This window comes from Carassius auratus, chromosome 49 (genome assembly GCF_003368295.1).
Source record: "Carassius auratus strain Wakin chromosome 49, ASM336829v1, whole genome shotgun sequence".
Classification (NCBI taxonomy): Eukaryota; Metazoa; Chordata; class Actinopteri; order Cypriniformes; family Cyprinidae; genus Carassius; species Carassius auratus.
This window is the reverse complement of record NC_039291.1, coordinates 4,935,581-4,950,089: the sequence shown is the minus strand read 5'-3', so window position 1 is coordinate 4,950,089 and position 14,509 is coordinate 4,935,581.

Below are 14,509 nucleotides of genomic sequence, written 5' to 3'. Positions count from 1 at the left end.
GATGACTGTGTTGGTCTCAAGGTGTCTAAGTAGACTAGAGATGCGAAGACTTTGTCACTCTAATGAGGAAGAGGAAAGAGAGACAGAGGTGAAAAACAAATTCAAATGAAAAGGAAAATTTATGTTTTTCAAATGAGGAAAATTATTTTTTTCCAATTAAATGTTATCAAAAACGTCAACAATATTATTATATTTCTTTCTTTGGACAAAAGAATACAATAATAATTCTGATATCTCTTTTCTTAGTCTGACAGGATTGACACCGTACACCTTTCAGTTGGACCGCTCACCAGGGAGTCAGCGAGGCGACAGTTGCTCAACACGTATCTCTATTAAATTGATCTCAATGTTGGATGAGATGCTAAAACTTGGATTGCGTTTCCAAATGTAGGGAGGTTAGGAAGAACAAATGAGAGGATGATTACAATCAAATTCATAAGGATGATTCGTCGTCTTTGGCACGATTGTGTATTTACTTCACTTAGAATTGATTGATAGTTCTTACATGTCCTACAAATGTAAAAAGAGAAGAGGAAAGTAAAGGAGAGAGAGGACGGAGATGGTAAGTCTCAGTAGCGGTTATCTCAACTACAAGGAGAGCGTTGTGTTAGTTGCTGCACAACTTATCAAACAAAATAAACTTTAAGTGAAAGAGAGTTGTCTTTCTAATTTATTTGAACTCGTAGTGAGGGATAACAATGTCTCCTTTTAGGGCTCAGGTTTGTCGTTCCCAGGCTAGGATACACAAAGTAAAGAAATGGTAAGAAAAAGTAAAATTAAAAAAATTAATAAATGGGCAAAATATGCAAAAATGAAATTAAAAAGAGGAAATCAATAAGTAAAACAATAGTGGTTAAGTGTATAACCAAAATAGGAAGAGGGGTAAAACGCATTCAAATAAGTAAAGGTCTGAATAGCATATATTCAGATGGGTAATAAATAAATTAGGAAGAATAAGTTTACTTAACTTCCAAAGTTCAAGGCTTATTCATTCCTAAAATAATTAGGCCCAAAAGAGAATACTAGAAATAAAAGATCATATGAAATGATCTGAGAGGGAAACTTTAAATGATTCAAAATAAATGTAATGTTTCAATTAAATTTCAATTTGACAATTAATAATTGTGAGTCAGTATTTCCCTTTCTAGTAAAATGAAAATAAGTGGTCTAGTGAGAAAAGAGAGCGATAAAAAGAAAGGGACTAACAAGTGTTAGTTAAGATGTTTAAAATGGTTAAATCACGTCAGCGTCGCCCAAAAACACATTATTCTACCACTGGATGGTAATGCTGCTGTAGTTATTATATCAATCTCAGCAATTTGATTCTCCGTGCCAGTTTTTCTGGACACAAACATAAAAGTTTTCCTTCGCTATTGGTACACAGTTAAAATTTACTTGATCAAGCTTTTAAAACACTCCCATTCAAATTACTCTCGGACACACGCAGTGTTACGCGAGATTGCATTCACTTTGTGAACGGATACAAATGGACAAACATTGTTCTCTAATGTTTAACATTAACTTAGGGGAGTCGAATATCAAATTTGATTCGGCAGTGGAACACGCACTGGCAATTAAACTATATGAAATATGAATACGGGGGCTTTGATAAATAGATTGAGGAACACGCTCAAAACTATTCTTTATTCACTTTATCCCTTTTGAAACACTAACAGTTTAGCTCCGTTCAGCAAACAGTGACTGAGATAGCGTTTGAGACACTGGAACACGCAGTGAAATCAAATCAGCTATAAAACAAGGCATTACACAAATGAGGAACACGCTCAATTTCTACCTTATTGTACGATCTCAGATGTTTACTTTTAAGTTCACTTACTGCTGTTAACATTGAAGATACGGACTTGAGTTAGTCTCCTCTAGCTCCTTTCATTCAAGCGGGAGGGCGCGCGCTGCTTACGTCACGCGTCACACAAACACACACACATACTCCAGTCTCGCAAGCTTCTCACCTTTCATTCCTTTAGCAAAATCAAAGATTAAATAACTTGGTTTATGCTCACAATTTAAATTAAACTGCCCACATTCTCCACCATAATATGTAAGGGAAACAGGTCAATTTAGCTCAAAGGGAATCATTTAAGATTTTAAAGGGAATTTGAACAGAATCACTGTTTCACGGCTGTTCACGGAGACGCCCTGCGATTCAGTGAACTAGCCGTTTAACATCAAATCTGCTCTGGATACTAATATCCAAACTATAGTGAAACACTATTAATTAGCACAGTAACAAGATCGGCAGCTTAAGACATTAACTTGTAAGCACAAAACACAAGATACTTCTCTTTTCAATATGAATAAGGCTTTATTAGATAAATCTAAGACATATAAACTAATCTAACACATAAACGCACGCACACACCCATTCACACAAGTTGCAGGAAGGTCGACAGTTAGGGAAAGATGAGTTTAAGAGAATGGAAATAAGGAATCCCAAGTTAACAGCAATACGTTAAATTGCATAGACATGAACAACCATCAATCACGTAATTAGCGCTCGCATTGAGTTCCTCAATGGGGTTAAAATTATATTAGATACACCAGCACAACAAATATCTGGGAATACGTTGCCTTCGTTTGCTGTGAAAGGGACTCCAGTTGAAAGGGGTGTCCCGGTGTCGCTGATTGGCTGGAAGTTCAGTTGGCGTCTTGGGGAGCCCGTGCTTGGGAGTTGGCTGAAGCTGGAGTTGTGTGGCTGGTTGGAGTTCAAACGTGCAGACGAGGTCGACGTTACAAAACTTAACTCAGAACACAAAACTCTCAAACGGAAAAGAAAAGAAATAAAGTTTGACGAGACTAGGTTGTGTTCCTTCTCATTGTGGCATAGTAGCAGCAGGCAGGCACGCTGGAACCGCGCTCAAAGAACAATGATGACTAACCGCATGGCTAGATGCTACAAGCTAAAGCTAGGTAGCAAAGCTACAAGCTAAAAGCTAAGAGCAGGCATGACTAATAGCATGACTGATAGCACGAGCAAGGCTGGAACTAAAAGCAGACTAAAAGCGAGGCATGACTGATAGCACAAGCAATGCTAGAACTAAAAGCAAAATTTCATGGGGTCCAATGTATTTAAACTTCCTTGTTGGCCACCCCTCAAATGTTGCCTTGACCAATCAGATATGGTCTTGAGTCTGGGGTATCATAAATCATTTGTTTATCTTACCAAGCATGTGGTTCTTGCCTCACAGGGTCTAATTTTGGACATGATTCCTATAACATGATTATGATATATTTTACAAATAAATGATTGTCAGGACAATATCAAGCAAGAAAATTCGATTATATCAATACTAGTCATGACTATGTATCCTATAGTTATCAAAAGACATACACAATAAGTGATTATACATGATAGTCAAATGTGTGGGTTACACATAAATGCATATGGAGTTAAGCAATGGAACGATTCATTTATAAGTCTTTTTGAGTTCATTCTGGTCCATATATAATGTACAACAAGCAGTTTCTTTGCCATTCTCTGGCAAAGGGACTTTTCTGTGAAGACAAAGGTTTAAAGCCCTTCCCCCTTAGGAATTTCAGTCTGGTTCTCCCTGATGGGGGAAGTCAGTGCAAGTATTTAACATGATCTCCTGGGTTTACATGTGATGTCCAGCGTTGCATTTCAATCACGAACAATAAATTTGACAATCTCTTCTTCAAATTAAAATTGTTAATAATTGTTCTATTGGTGTTAATGTTGAAAGCTGTTGTGTGAACAAGTTGGTTGGTTGGTTATCTTGCTTGGTTCTTGTGGCACTAGAACTGATTTATGACTTCCTGAGGAGTTCGGCTCTCGTTTCAATGCACACAGCTCTGATAGACTCTTTGATTTGTCTGGTTTGACTCATGCTGTGTGTTCTTGTTTGTTTTTGTTTATGTAGAGGCACAAGTGTTTTCTATAGTTTTTACTAACTGAGTGTCAGCCACGTTAAAAAAGTTAACCGCTTAAGTCATTTGTGGATTAATGCTTATTGGAGACGCAAACCATTTCAAACAATTCAGTCTGATTTGGTGAACTGGTTCAAGAAGATCTGGTTACATCGAATGATTCGTTCGTGAACCGGATATCACTACACAAATGAAATCTCACACAACAGACACTGAAGAGAAGACAATGCTGAATAAAGTCTGAATAAAGTTTTTTCCTATTTTTGGACCAAAATGTATTTTTGATGCAGTAATATGCAGTTATTAGCTGTGCCCACTGTTTTTTTGTTGGTTTTCATGAGACCCCCCTTGAAATGACCAGGACCCCCCATTGCCTCCCCAATCAAAATTGTCTGAAGCCGCCAGTGCATGTTACATAGTAGCATAGTAGTATAGTATGGTATAGCAAGGAGCATAGTATGGGTGTTGTTGTTTTTTTCTCCTCACTTTCCCAATGTTATGCTGTATTTCTTCCTCAATTCCCTGTCTTCCGGTTCTGTCTACCCCATTGTATGTATGTTATGTATGTATGGACAGGTTGATGGCTAATTTCGCTGGTACTTGTGACTAGTGACAATAAAGGGCTACCACTACTACTACCCTTGATGATATCATCAGGAGACACACGTTAGCTTTTACTGTTATGCTGATGATACTCAAGTCTCTTGGCTACTGTATACAGGCCACCATGACCGCTATCAATTCATAGCAGTGAATGAAGAGGTATCATATCGATCAGAAGTGCGGTATGGAGTACCTCAAGGCTCAGTACTAGGGCTGTTACACTTGATGCTTTACATGTTACCCTTGGGAGATATCATCAGGAGACATACGTTAGCTTTCACTGTTATGCTGATGATACTCAGCTCTATATTTCATCGCGGCCCAACGAAACATACCAATTTGAAAAACTAATGGAATGCATAGTCAATATAAAAAACTGGATGAAGAATGTAATTTCTTAATGCTAAATTCTGAAAAAAAAACAGGTGTTAATTACAGGACCTAAAAACTCTGCATGTAATTACCTAGAAAACTGTCTAAGACTTGATAGCTGATCCTTTACCTATTTAGCACCTAAACTGTGGAATAGCCTACCTAACATTGTTTGTGAGACAGACACACTTTTGCAGTTTAATTCTAGATTAAAGACCTATCTCTTTAACCTGGCTTACACATAACACACTTATATGCTTCTAATTTTAGGTTGCATTAATTAGGTAAACCGGAACTGGTAACACTTCTCATAACACCCAATGTACTTGCTACATCGTTAGAAGAATGGTATCTACACTAATATTGTCTGTTTCTCTCTTATTCCAAGGTCACCGTATCCACCAGATCCAGTCTTTATCCCGATCAGAGTGTCACTGCAGTCACCCGGATCCAGTCAGTATACAAACCAGATGGTAGATCAGCATCTAGGGACCTCTAGAAGTATCTCTACAGCCCTGAAAGACAGCGGAGACCAGGACAACTAGATGAGCCCCAGAGACAGATTCGCTGTAAAGACCTTGTCTCAGATGACCACTGAGACAAGACCACAGGAAACAGATGATTCTTCTGCACAATATGACGTTGCTGCAGTCTGAAATTGAACTGCTGGTTTTGTCTGGCCAGAGGACAACTGGCCCCCTTCCTGTGCCTGGTTTCTCCCAAGGTTTTTTCTCCATTCTGTCACTGATGGAGTTTTGGCTCCTTGCCGCTGCCAACATTGGCTTGCTTATTTGGGCCCCCTTATTTACAGTGATATCGTTTACTTGATTGCAAATGATTGAACAGATACTATTTAAACTGAACTGAGCTGAATGATTACATCACTGAATTCAATGATGAACTGCCTTTAACTGTCATTTTGCATTATTGACAAACTGTTTTCCTAATTAATGTTGTTCAGTTGCTTTGACACAATATTTTTTGTTTAAAGTGCTATATAAATAAAGGTGACTTGACTTGACGAGATCATACTCCCAGATCCCTCAGACAGAACAAGGTCAAGCCTCAATAGTCTCAAAATAAAAATATAAAATAAAAAAAGGATTCATGTGGAAAACACAGCAAAGTGATATGGTTGTGTATGATTTAGGAATAGGGGATAGCCTTTACATTGGTGAGATTTAGGCAAACTCCAATATATTTTTCAACATTAAAAAATGACTAGGACCTCATGAGGTGTTCACAAATGCAGTGGTTTACAATTGTGGTCCTGGGGACCCATAGCTCTGCACACTTTGTTTGTCTCTCTTGTTAAACACACTTGAATCAGATAATCAGCTCCTTAGGAAAGGGGTCCATGAGCTAAACTAAGCTTAGGAGAGATGCATAAAATGTACAGTGCTGTGGCCTACAGTATATGTTCAGCTAATTCTCAGCCTCTTTCATGTGTGCTTCATGTAAACAATAAGTGGATATGCATTTAAACTACATTTTAATTAACAGAGTAGAATAATCATGGCTGATAGTAAGACATGCAAACATTAAAAAAAAAATATATATATAAATTAAAATTCTGCACGTTTCACAGATTTAGGAGCTAGTTTTAGTGCTAAAACACTTTGTGAAATACTCTTAGAGCAGAGATTTAGGAGTCCTAAATTTAGACCTGGCATCCATTATTTGTAAGATATTCTCCTAAATCGACATAGTTATGATCTACTCCTTGTTAGTTTATGTTTTGTGAATATGGGCCCAGGTCAACAGAAATATAGAAATTTTACATTGATAAAAAAAAAGAAAAAAAAAAGAAAAACTGTATTGGATAGGGATAGCACTGGTATTCATATCGGGTATCACCCCGTTATGCCATTGCCATTGCCATTTTTTCTCAGAGAAGGGTATCAGTCAGAGAGATTATTTTTATTTTTATTTTTTTGTGCAAATTATTCAGTGTTATTTCTGAAGCCATACGGTAGCTTAATGTGAGCTACATATTAATATGTAAGTCCTCCTTTTCTCTGCTGTTGCCGTCAGTCATTCATGCAGCCTTTAAACCTTGGTCGCGTTAAGTTATGACAGTCAGCTCAGTAAAGCTTTCTCCAAGATCATTCTGTCTTCCCATTATTATACTTGATTTGTAAATACATGTCTATGATTTTGCAAAAAGAACTTTATCTTCTTGCGGGATTTAATGTTGTTTTGTGTCTTTGAGAACAAAACACGAACATAGAAAATACTAAATAATTTTTAATGTGCACAGTAAATGAAATTTTAAACGGTTAAAAGAAAGGCTCAATAACTGTTGCACAGATTAAATACATTATGCATAAATTTCTCTTTCCTTTGTGCTTTGCACTTTCACTGCAAAGCGCTGCCTGCTGATTCACAAATACAGTGCAGCATATATAGCGCTTACAATGTGCACATCCGGTGTGCAGAGTAATGCGCTTGAAGAGTTAAGATGCAAAAGCATCTACCGTAAGTACCATTTGAAATTTTCTTGTAAAAATTAGCATTTTTATCAGGTTCCTATGTGTAGGTTCAGTAATTTCACTTTAATGGCAATGAATTTATTTATTTTTTTCTCCCATTAAAGTAAAATAAATGAACATAAACAGGAGCATGAGAAAATAATCATTTTAGGAGAAAATGTTGGATGGCACTTAAGCCACGTTTCTTTACCCAGGAACTAGGGACTTTGGTCTGGCACTTCTGTGTGTTTCCACAGCAGAAACCAGGATCTAAATAAAGTTCTGGGTAAAAATTGCCCCTCAGAATGTCCCTGCTGACAAGGTAGTACTTTTTCAAAGGTCCGCAACTTTCGAGAGCGGGACTTTGGCGCTAAACATGCTGATTAATTGAGTTGTAGCATTGTGATTTCAACCATTTATTCAGATAATTTTCCAAATACTACTGTTATCGTGTCATGAAATGTAGTTTTAAAAGTATTTCAGACGAGAATGTAGTTGTTTAAAACTCAAATATGAAGTGTATTTATAAAGATAGCACCTATGTTTAAAAAACCTATGAACCTATGTTTCGTCGATTTCAGAGACGATCAGCTCCACGCGATCAGCGGGAGCTCAGTTCTCATGTTTACAGACGAGAGCAGTCTCGACTCGGCTAGTCCTTTCAACATTTGCCGCTGGCTCTGAATGTCTTTTTAGTGGCTAAACATAAAATATAATTTGTTTTGGGTAAATCTAACAGGTAATCTTAGGTCTTTATTCAATTATTAATAATATGTTAAAATGAAAATAAAAGGAGGCAATACTGTTTGATATAATATTTTATTTCATTGTAATGTAAGCTATGTAGGCCTAAACATTTCCCTGATCTACATTTCTATGGCTATTAATATGTTTAAAAGAAAACGAAAGGAGGCAGTTGTGTTTGATATCATATTTCGTCATATTGTAAATATACAATATACAATGAACAATTGTCCCAGGTAATTTCGTTGGAAACGCGACATTAGAGGCTTTTGCATCTAAACTCTTATGTCTACAACTCTAGAACTAATTTTAGCATTCTTATTTACTTATATAATAATAATAATAATTATTATTATTATTACTATGAAGTAGATCCTTATAAGCGTATGTGTGACAATGATTTGTGGGCAAGCATGTCATTGAGCACAGCATCACAAACGATCAGATGCGTGTTAAAGTTACGTTTGTTATTATGCAGCCTGAAAATCATTTCAAACTGGGGACCTTGCTGTGCTTGTCTAAGGCAGGGAAACTCTGTCTCATTTAAGTTTGACAGGGAGTCACAGTGACATGGAATCAATGACACAGCTTGATAGTACTAAACTTGATGCCATGCTTGGTCATTGCATGTAACGAAAGTAATATTTCATTATAAAATAATTTCCTATTCTTATTATTTATTTATTTTTGTAACAAAATTATGTTTGCCATTGTAGGTGACAGTGATTGTGTTAAATGACTGCCTTTAACTGTCATTTTGCATTATTGACACACTGTTTTACTAATGAATGTTGTTCAGTTGCTTTGACGCAATGTATTTTGTTCAAAGCGCTATATAAATAAAAGTGAGTTGACTTGACATTTTTGGCTGTCCATTGGTATATATAGCAGTTATGATTTCATTAGTGTTCAGAAACTTGAACTTGAAATTGAAATGCATAACATTCCTTTGACTGTTATTGTGTTAATTTTGGATAATGTATATTATATTTTTTTGTTATGTGTGTGTGCACGTGCGTGCGTGCGTGTATGTTTTCATTCACAGACCATACTCTGTCAAACTTACCTGACATCACCATGCAAGATGTGAGATGCATCATAAGGAATGAATGCAAAAACGAAAGCTGAATCATGCAAGCTACTGCAAATAAAGACATATGTATAGAAAATTGTTGTTGTCATATATTTGAAAAAAAATATTGGATTTTTGTTTCCTCCAGGGATTGATTACTTGCATGACCCAACCTTAAACATTGTGTTTTAAGTTTTTTTTGACCTGGGGTGTAAATTTGAATTTAGTTGTAATTTTATGTTTATTTATTTTTTGAGTAGTCCAGTGATAGCATACAAAATATTTATCTTCACATTGAAAGTACAATTAAAAGGTATATGTCAAGTATAAAAAATTAATAGGTACATAGGAACATTGTAGTGTACTTAAAGTGCAAAAATATATATAGTATGATGTTAAGTTCACTTGAAGTAAGGTTGTAGAATAAAACTAGTATTTTAGTAGTTTACTGAGACTACAGTAAAACAAGACACAAGTATAATTGCGGCACAAAATTAGTAACCTACTAGTTTATCAAGAGTACACTAACAGAACCCTTGCATGTACACTTTTAGTATAAGACTAGTAAACTACTAGTTAACTGAAAGTATAGTAAAGAAGACTTGCAAGTATATTTGCAGCACAAAATAGTAACATACTAGTTTACTAATAGTACACCAACAGAACACTTGCATGTACACTTTCAGCATAAGAGTAGTACATTTCTAGCTAACTAAAAGTATAGCAAAAAAACACTTTCAAGTATACTTGCAGCATAAAATTAGTAGCCTACTAGTGTACTAAGAGTACACTAAAAGAATACTTGCACATACACTTAAAGTCTAGCAAACTACTAGTTAACTATGAGTACTCTAAGAACACTTGCAAGTATAATTGCAGTATAAAACAATAAACTAGTAGTGTAGTGAGAGTAAAAGTAAACTTTTATATACTAAAACATGGGCCAATTTAGTCCCAAGTGGTATACAAGTCGTATACTTACAAGTACATAGATGTTAGTATACTTACTACATGAAGTATTTTTAAAAGCTCACCATATTTATTTATTTATTTATTTATTTATTTATTTATTTATTTATTTATGTAGCATTCAGCATTCAAAAGATTCAAAAGTTTTGAATAATCATTTTAATATATAAATAGGCTGATTTTAAGTAAGCTATTATATAATTGTTGTTTAAAATAAGTAGCATTTATATGAAATCATATTGCTTTTAAAAATTTAGGTTTTTAACAATAAACAAAAATTTGTTATTCTTTAGGGAGGATGGTGCAATTCAGATTGTTCTCCGATAGATGGCTTACTCCTCAAACAGAATTTGGTGGGTATCCGTACTATTTAATTACAGCAAATATAGCTCCACCTAGTGGTGTATACAATATTTATGTTGAGTTTGAGTCGTGCTGAAGCTCAGTAAAATGGAAAACCAGTGTAAAACAAAAGACCACAACCAACAGTACAGGTGTAGGGGCTAATAAGGCTTTAGTTTTTATGCCCAGAGCATATTTCTCTGCCTCCAACTGTCTTGTTCTTTTTTTCTTGCTACAGGTCAATTACACAAGAGGCACATAGGGCAGCCCAAAAGCAATGAAACAAAAGTATATTTAAAAAGTGGAGCAGCACCTGTGTCTCAGAACACATCATTCATTACAAAACTCCCCAGAGTCTGTGTGTGGGCATGCATGATTGTTTATGTTTATGGGATTTGTTTGTTTGTTTAATTTTGTATATATGTGCGTGTGGCTTAATGGTTCAGCCAAAAAGGAAAATTCTGTCTTTTACTCACTCTCATGTCATTCTGACCCCCCCTTTAATTTGTGGAGTACAAAAGGAGATATTTTCATGAATACTATGACTTTCGTTGTCCAGATGATTTATATTCTATAAATTTTTCTAGCTGAAAAATGACTCTTATTGCATAATTTACCAACTATTTTCCAGTTTGAGTCATACAGCACTATACAATTAAAGGTGACTTGACTTGACTATTTAGTCTTGTAATATATTCTTATCAAGTCTCATGTAGCCATTTCATAGTTTTGAATGATGAACAGGTTAGCTGAGGTTTAATATGAAGGCCGTTCACCCCTTTCCCTGAATTTATTTGTCATTGCTTTCTCTTTTATTTGTCCTGATTCTCATGAAGGAATGATAAAATGTTCTTCAATAGCTCTACATAAACTTTTGACTGGTTTTCCTGGGTACCAAGCCATCTCAGGATTTGTAAATCAAAACCACAGTGCTGTTCTTATCATCCCTCATCTACTCATCCCCTCCATTTATAGTCCATTTATAGTTAAGTGTAGTGGACGATGCATGTCATTTGTCACTGTTCTCCTCCGAGTGAGACACGCACATGTGCACGTACACACATGCAAAGGTGGATGCGATGATGACTGTGAGATTCCTCTGTGGTCAAGTACACTGGAGAACACAAACATCAATGAATTGTAGGGTAGCCACTCCAGGCTATTGTATAATAGCTGAGAACTCTTTCTTCCATATAAACACTTTCAGAACTTTACTCTTGGAGTTTTTTTTTTTTTTTTTCATGCTGTGAAAGTCTAATTGTATCACTGCTTAAATTATAATTTTTTTATCATTTGTTCTGCATATTTATGTTTAGTTTTTTTTATTATTGGTTTATAAACCCTTCGCTTTTGTTTAGCTACATACAACATAACATACATTTTGTGTTTGTGTCAAAACAGAAATATATATTGCTTATGATGCAATTAGATCTTAAAATCTTGATTTTGATATTGAAATAATTCATTCAGAGTAATTGTCAAACACATTAAGACTTTTTCGTAGGTCCCCTGATTTTCATTTCTTTTCTTCTTCTTTTTTATTTCTCAGAAAAAGACCAAAATAAAAAGTGCCAAAACACTGCCATCTGAAGTCAGAAATGTAATTTATAATTCAAACATTTCTCTATTTTAAAACCAAATTATCTGCCATGTTAATTTAACAATGCTATAATATATATATATATATATATATATATATATATATATATATATATATATATATATATATATATATATTATTTTTTTTATTGATATAATTTAAAATTTATTTCTGTTTTTATTTTACCTAAATTAATAGGAGAAACATTTGAGACAGAATTGACAAAACATGACTCTGTTTAGGGGATAGTTCACCATACTAAGAATAAACTCAGTTTTTTTGTCCATATAATTGAATTCAGTGATCCTCAAACTGTTTGGTTACAAACATTCTTAAAAAATATCAGGTTTAGAACAACATGATGGTAAGAAATTAATGTCTTGTGTGAACCATTCCTTTAAATCTCCTGAGCCGTGATAGAGCAGTCTCTGAGCAATATAATTGATTGTGATCATGACTTGACCAATAAATGGAATTTGAATATTGATGAACCAATATATATATATATATATATATATATATATATATATATATATATATATATATATATATATATATATATATATATATATACACACACACAGTACGGACCAAAAGTTTGGAAACATTACTATTTTTAATGTTTTTTAAAAAAAAGAAGTTTCTTCTGCTTATCAAGCCTGCATTTATTTGATCAAAATACAGAAAAAACAGTTATATTGTGATATATTATTACAATTTAAAATAATTTAAAATAATTGTACTTATTATACTTTAAATTATAATTTATTTCTGTGATGAAAAGCTGAATTTTTAGGATCATTATCACACGATCCTTTAGAAATCATTCTAATATGATGATTCATTATCAAAGTTGGAAACAGTTCTGCTGCTTAATATTTTTTCAGAACATGTGATACTTTTTTAGGATACTGAAGGCTGGAGTAATGATACTGAAAATTCAGCTTAACATCACATGAATAAATTATTATTTTTTTAAAGTATATTCAAATAGAAAACTATTATTTTAAGTTGTAATAATATTTCACAATATTACTGTTTTTTCTGTATTTTTGATCAAATAAATGCAGGCTTGATAAGCAGAAGAAACTTCTTTCAAAAACATTAAAAATAGTAATGTTTCCAAACTTATGGTCTGTACTGTATATACCTGCTTTATATCAGCTACCCTGCTCTCTATGATTTCGGCATCGGCCATCAAAAAGCCTATGTCGGTCGACCACTACAGTAAACGCAATGCAGTAAAGGTGTAAATAAAAAAAATGGAATCAGCTGTTCAATGTAGAATATCATAGAATCTGACAAAATTGGAATTATAAAAAAGGATTTCAAAAGGCCTTACTTAGCTTATCATTCTAAAGCTTCAGCGATAAACTATTTTTACATTTAAATATGTACATTAGCTAATTAGCTATCATTTGCCTGTTTTACACAACATACAATAAAATAAAATATTCTAAGTAGGCTAAATTTGACAGTTTTTAAAAATACAATAAAACTCAGCTGCATTAGCCTACTCCTACCTCAAATACAAAGTGCGTCTGTGAATAATATTGTTGTTTAACGTTAGTTGTAACTTTAACGTCAACCGACCAAATCTGTTTGGCAGATCCAGCTGATGTATTCCAGCCCAAAAACTGTTCAAAAACAGCCAAAATGCACACAAAACCACCAAAAATATGTTATCACTGATCAGTATTTATTTCAGTAGTTTTACTTCCACGTTTTTCTTTCCTACTATGTTACGGTTGGTTAAATTTTCATACAAGAAATAAACACCGGCTGCCGAAGCATACATAAAATAAACCGTTTTATGTGCATTAGCGCCACCTTTTGGATTGGAGTGTTGCCCTCTTTATAAATAAATGACGCCATCAAAACCTTACGGCGAAATCCTCCACACACTCGTTTAAAATGTGGCCTCCTGTATCTTTGATTTTATTTCATCCAGTGACATGATGGGTTTTAACTTAATTCAGGAGATTTTGGGTTACTGCAAAACTGACAGACTTTGAGCGCACCGCCAACGGTGCGTGTGTGTGTGTATAACCATAGCGACAAAACGACCAACTTTCGGAACCTGCAATTAAGCCTATAATTTCGTTTTTAAAAATTTAATTATGCATTTAAAAGTTTCAGAATGGATTAATTTGAAGACTCTGAAATCGGCAGAGATAGGCAGGCAATGCAAAACAAAATCTGACATTGGGAAATAGTGAGGAGGACAAAACTTAGATTTTGAAATGTGTGTGTTGGGGGGGGGGCGTGTCTATAAACACTATAGTCTAGGATCCAAGACAAAAAGCCTGGGTTTGTTTCAAACAAGAGTTACGTCTTTAATGTTGACCATGCAGGCAGCAGTTTGATGAAATATTGATAGCAATTCTCCAACTGATAGCTGCTCCAGCGGGATGGTAGTTCACCTTTCAA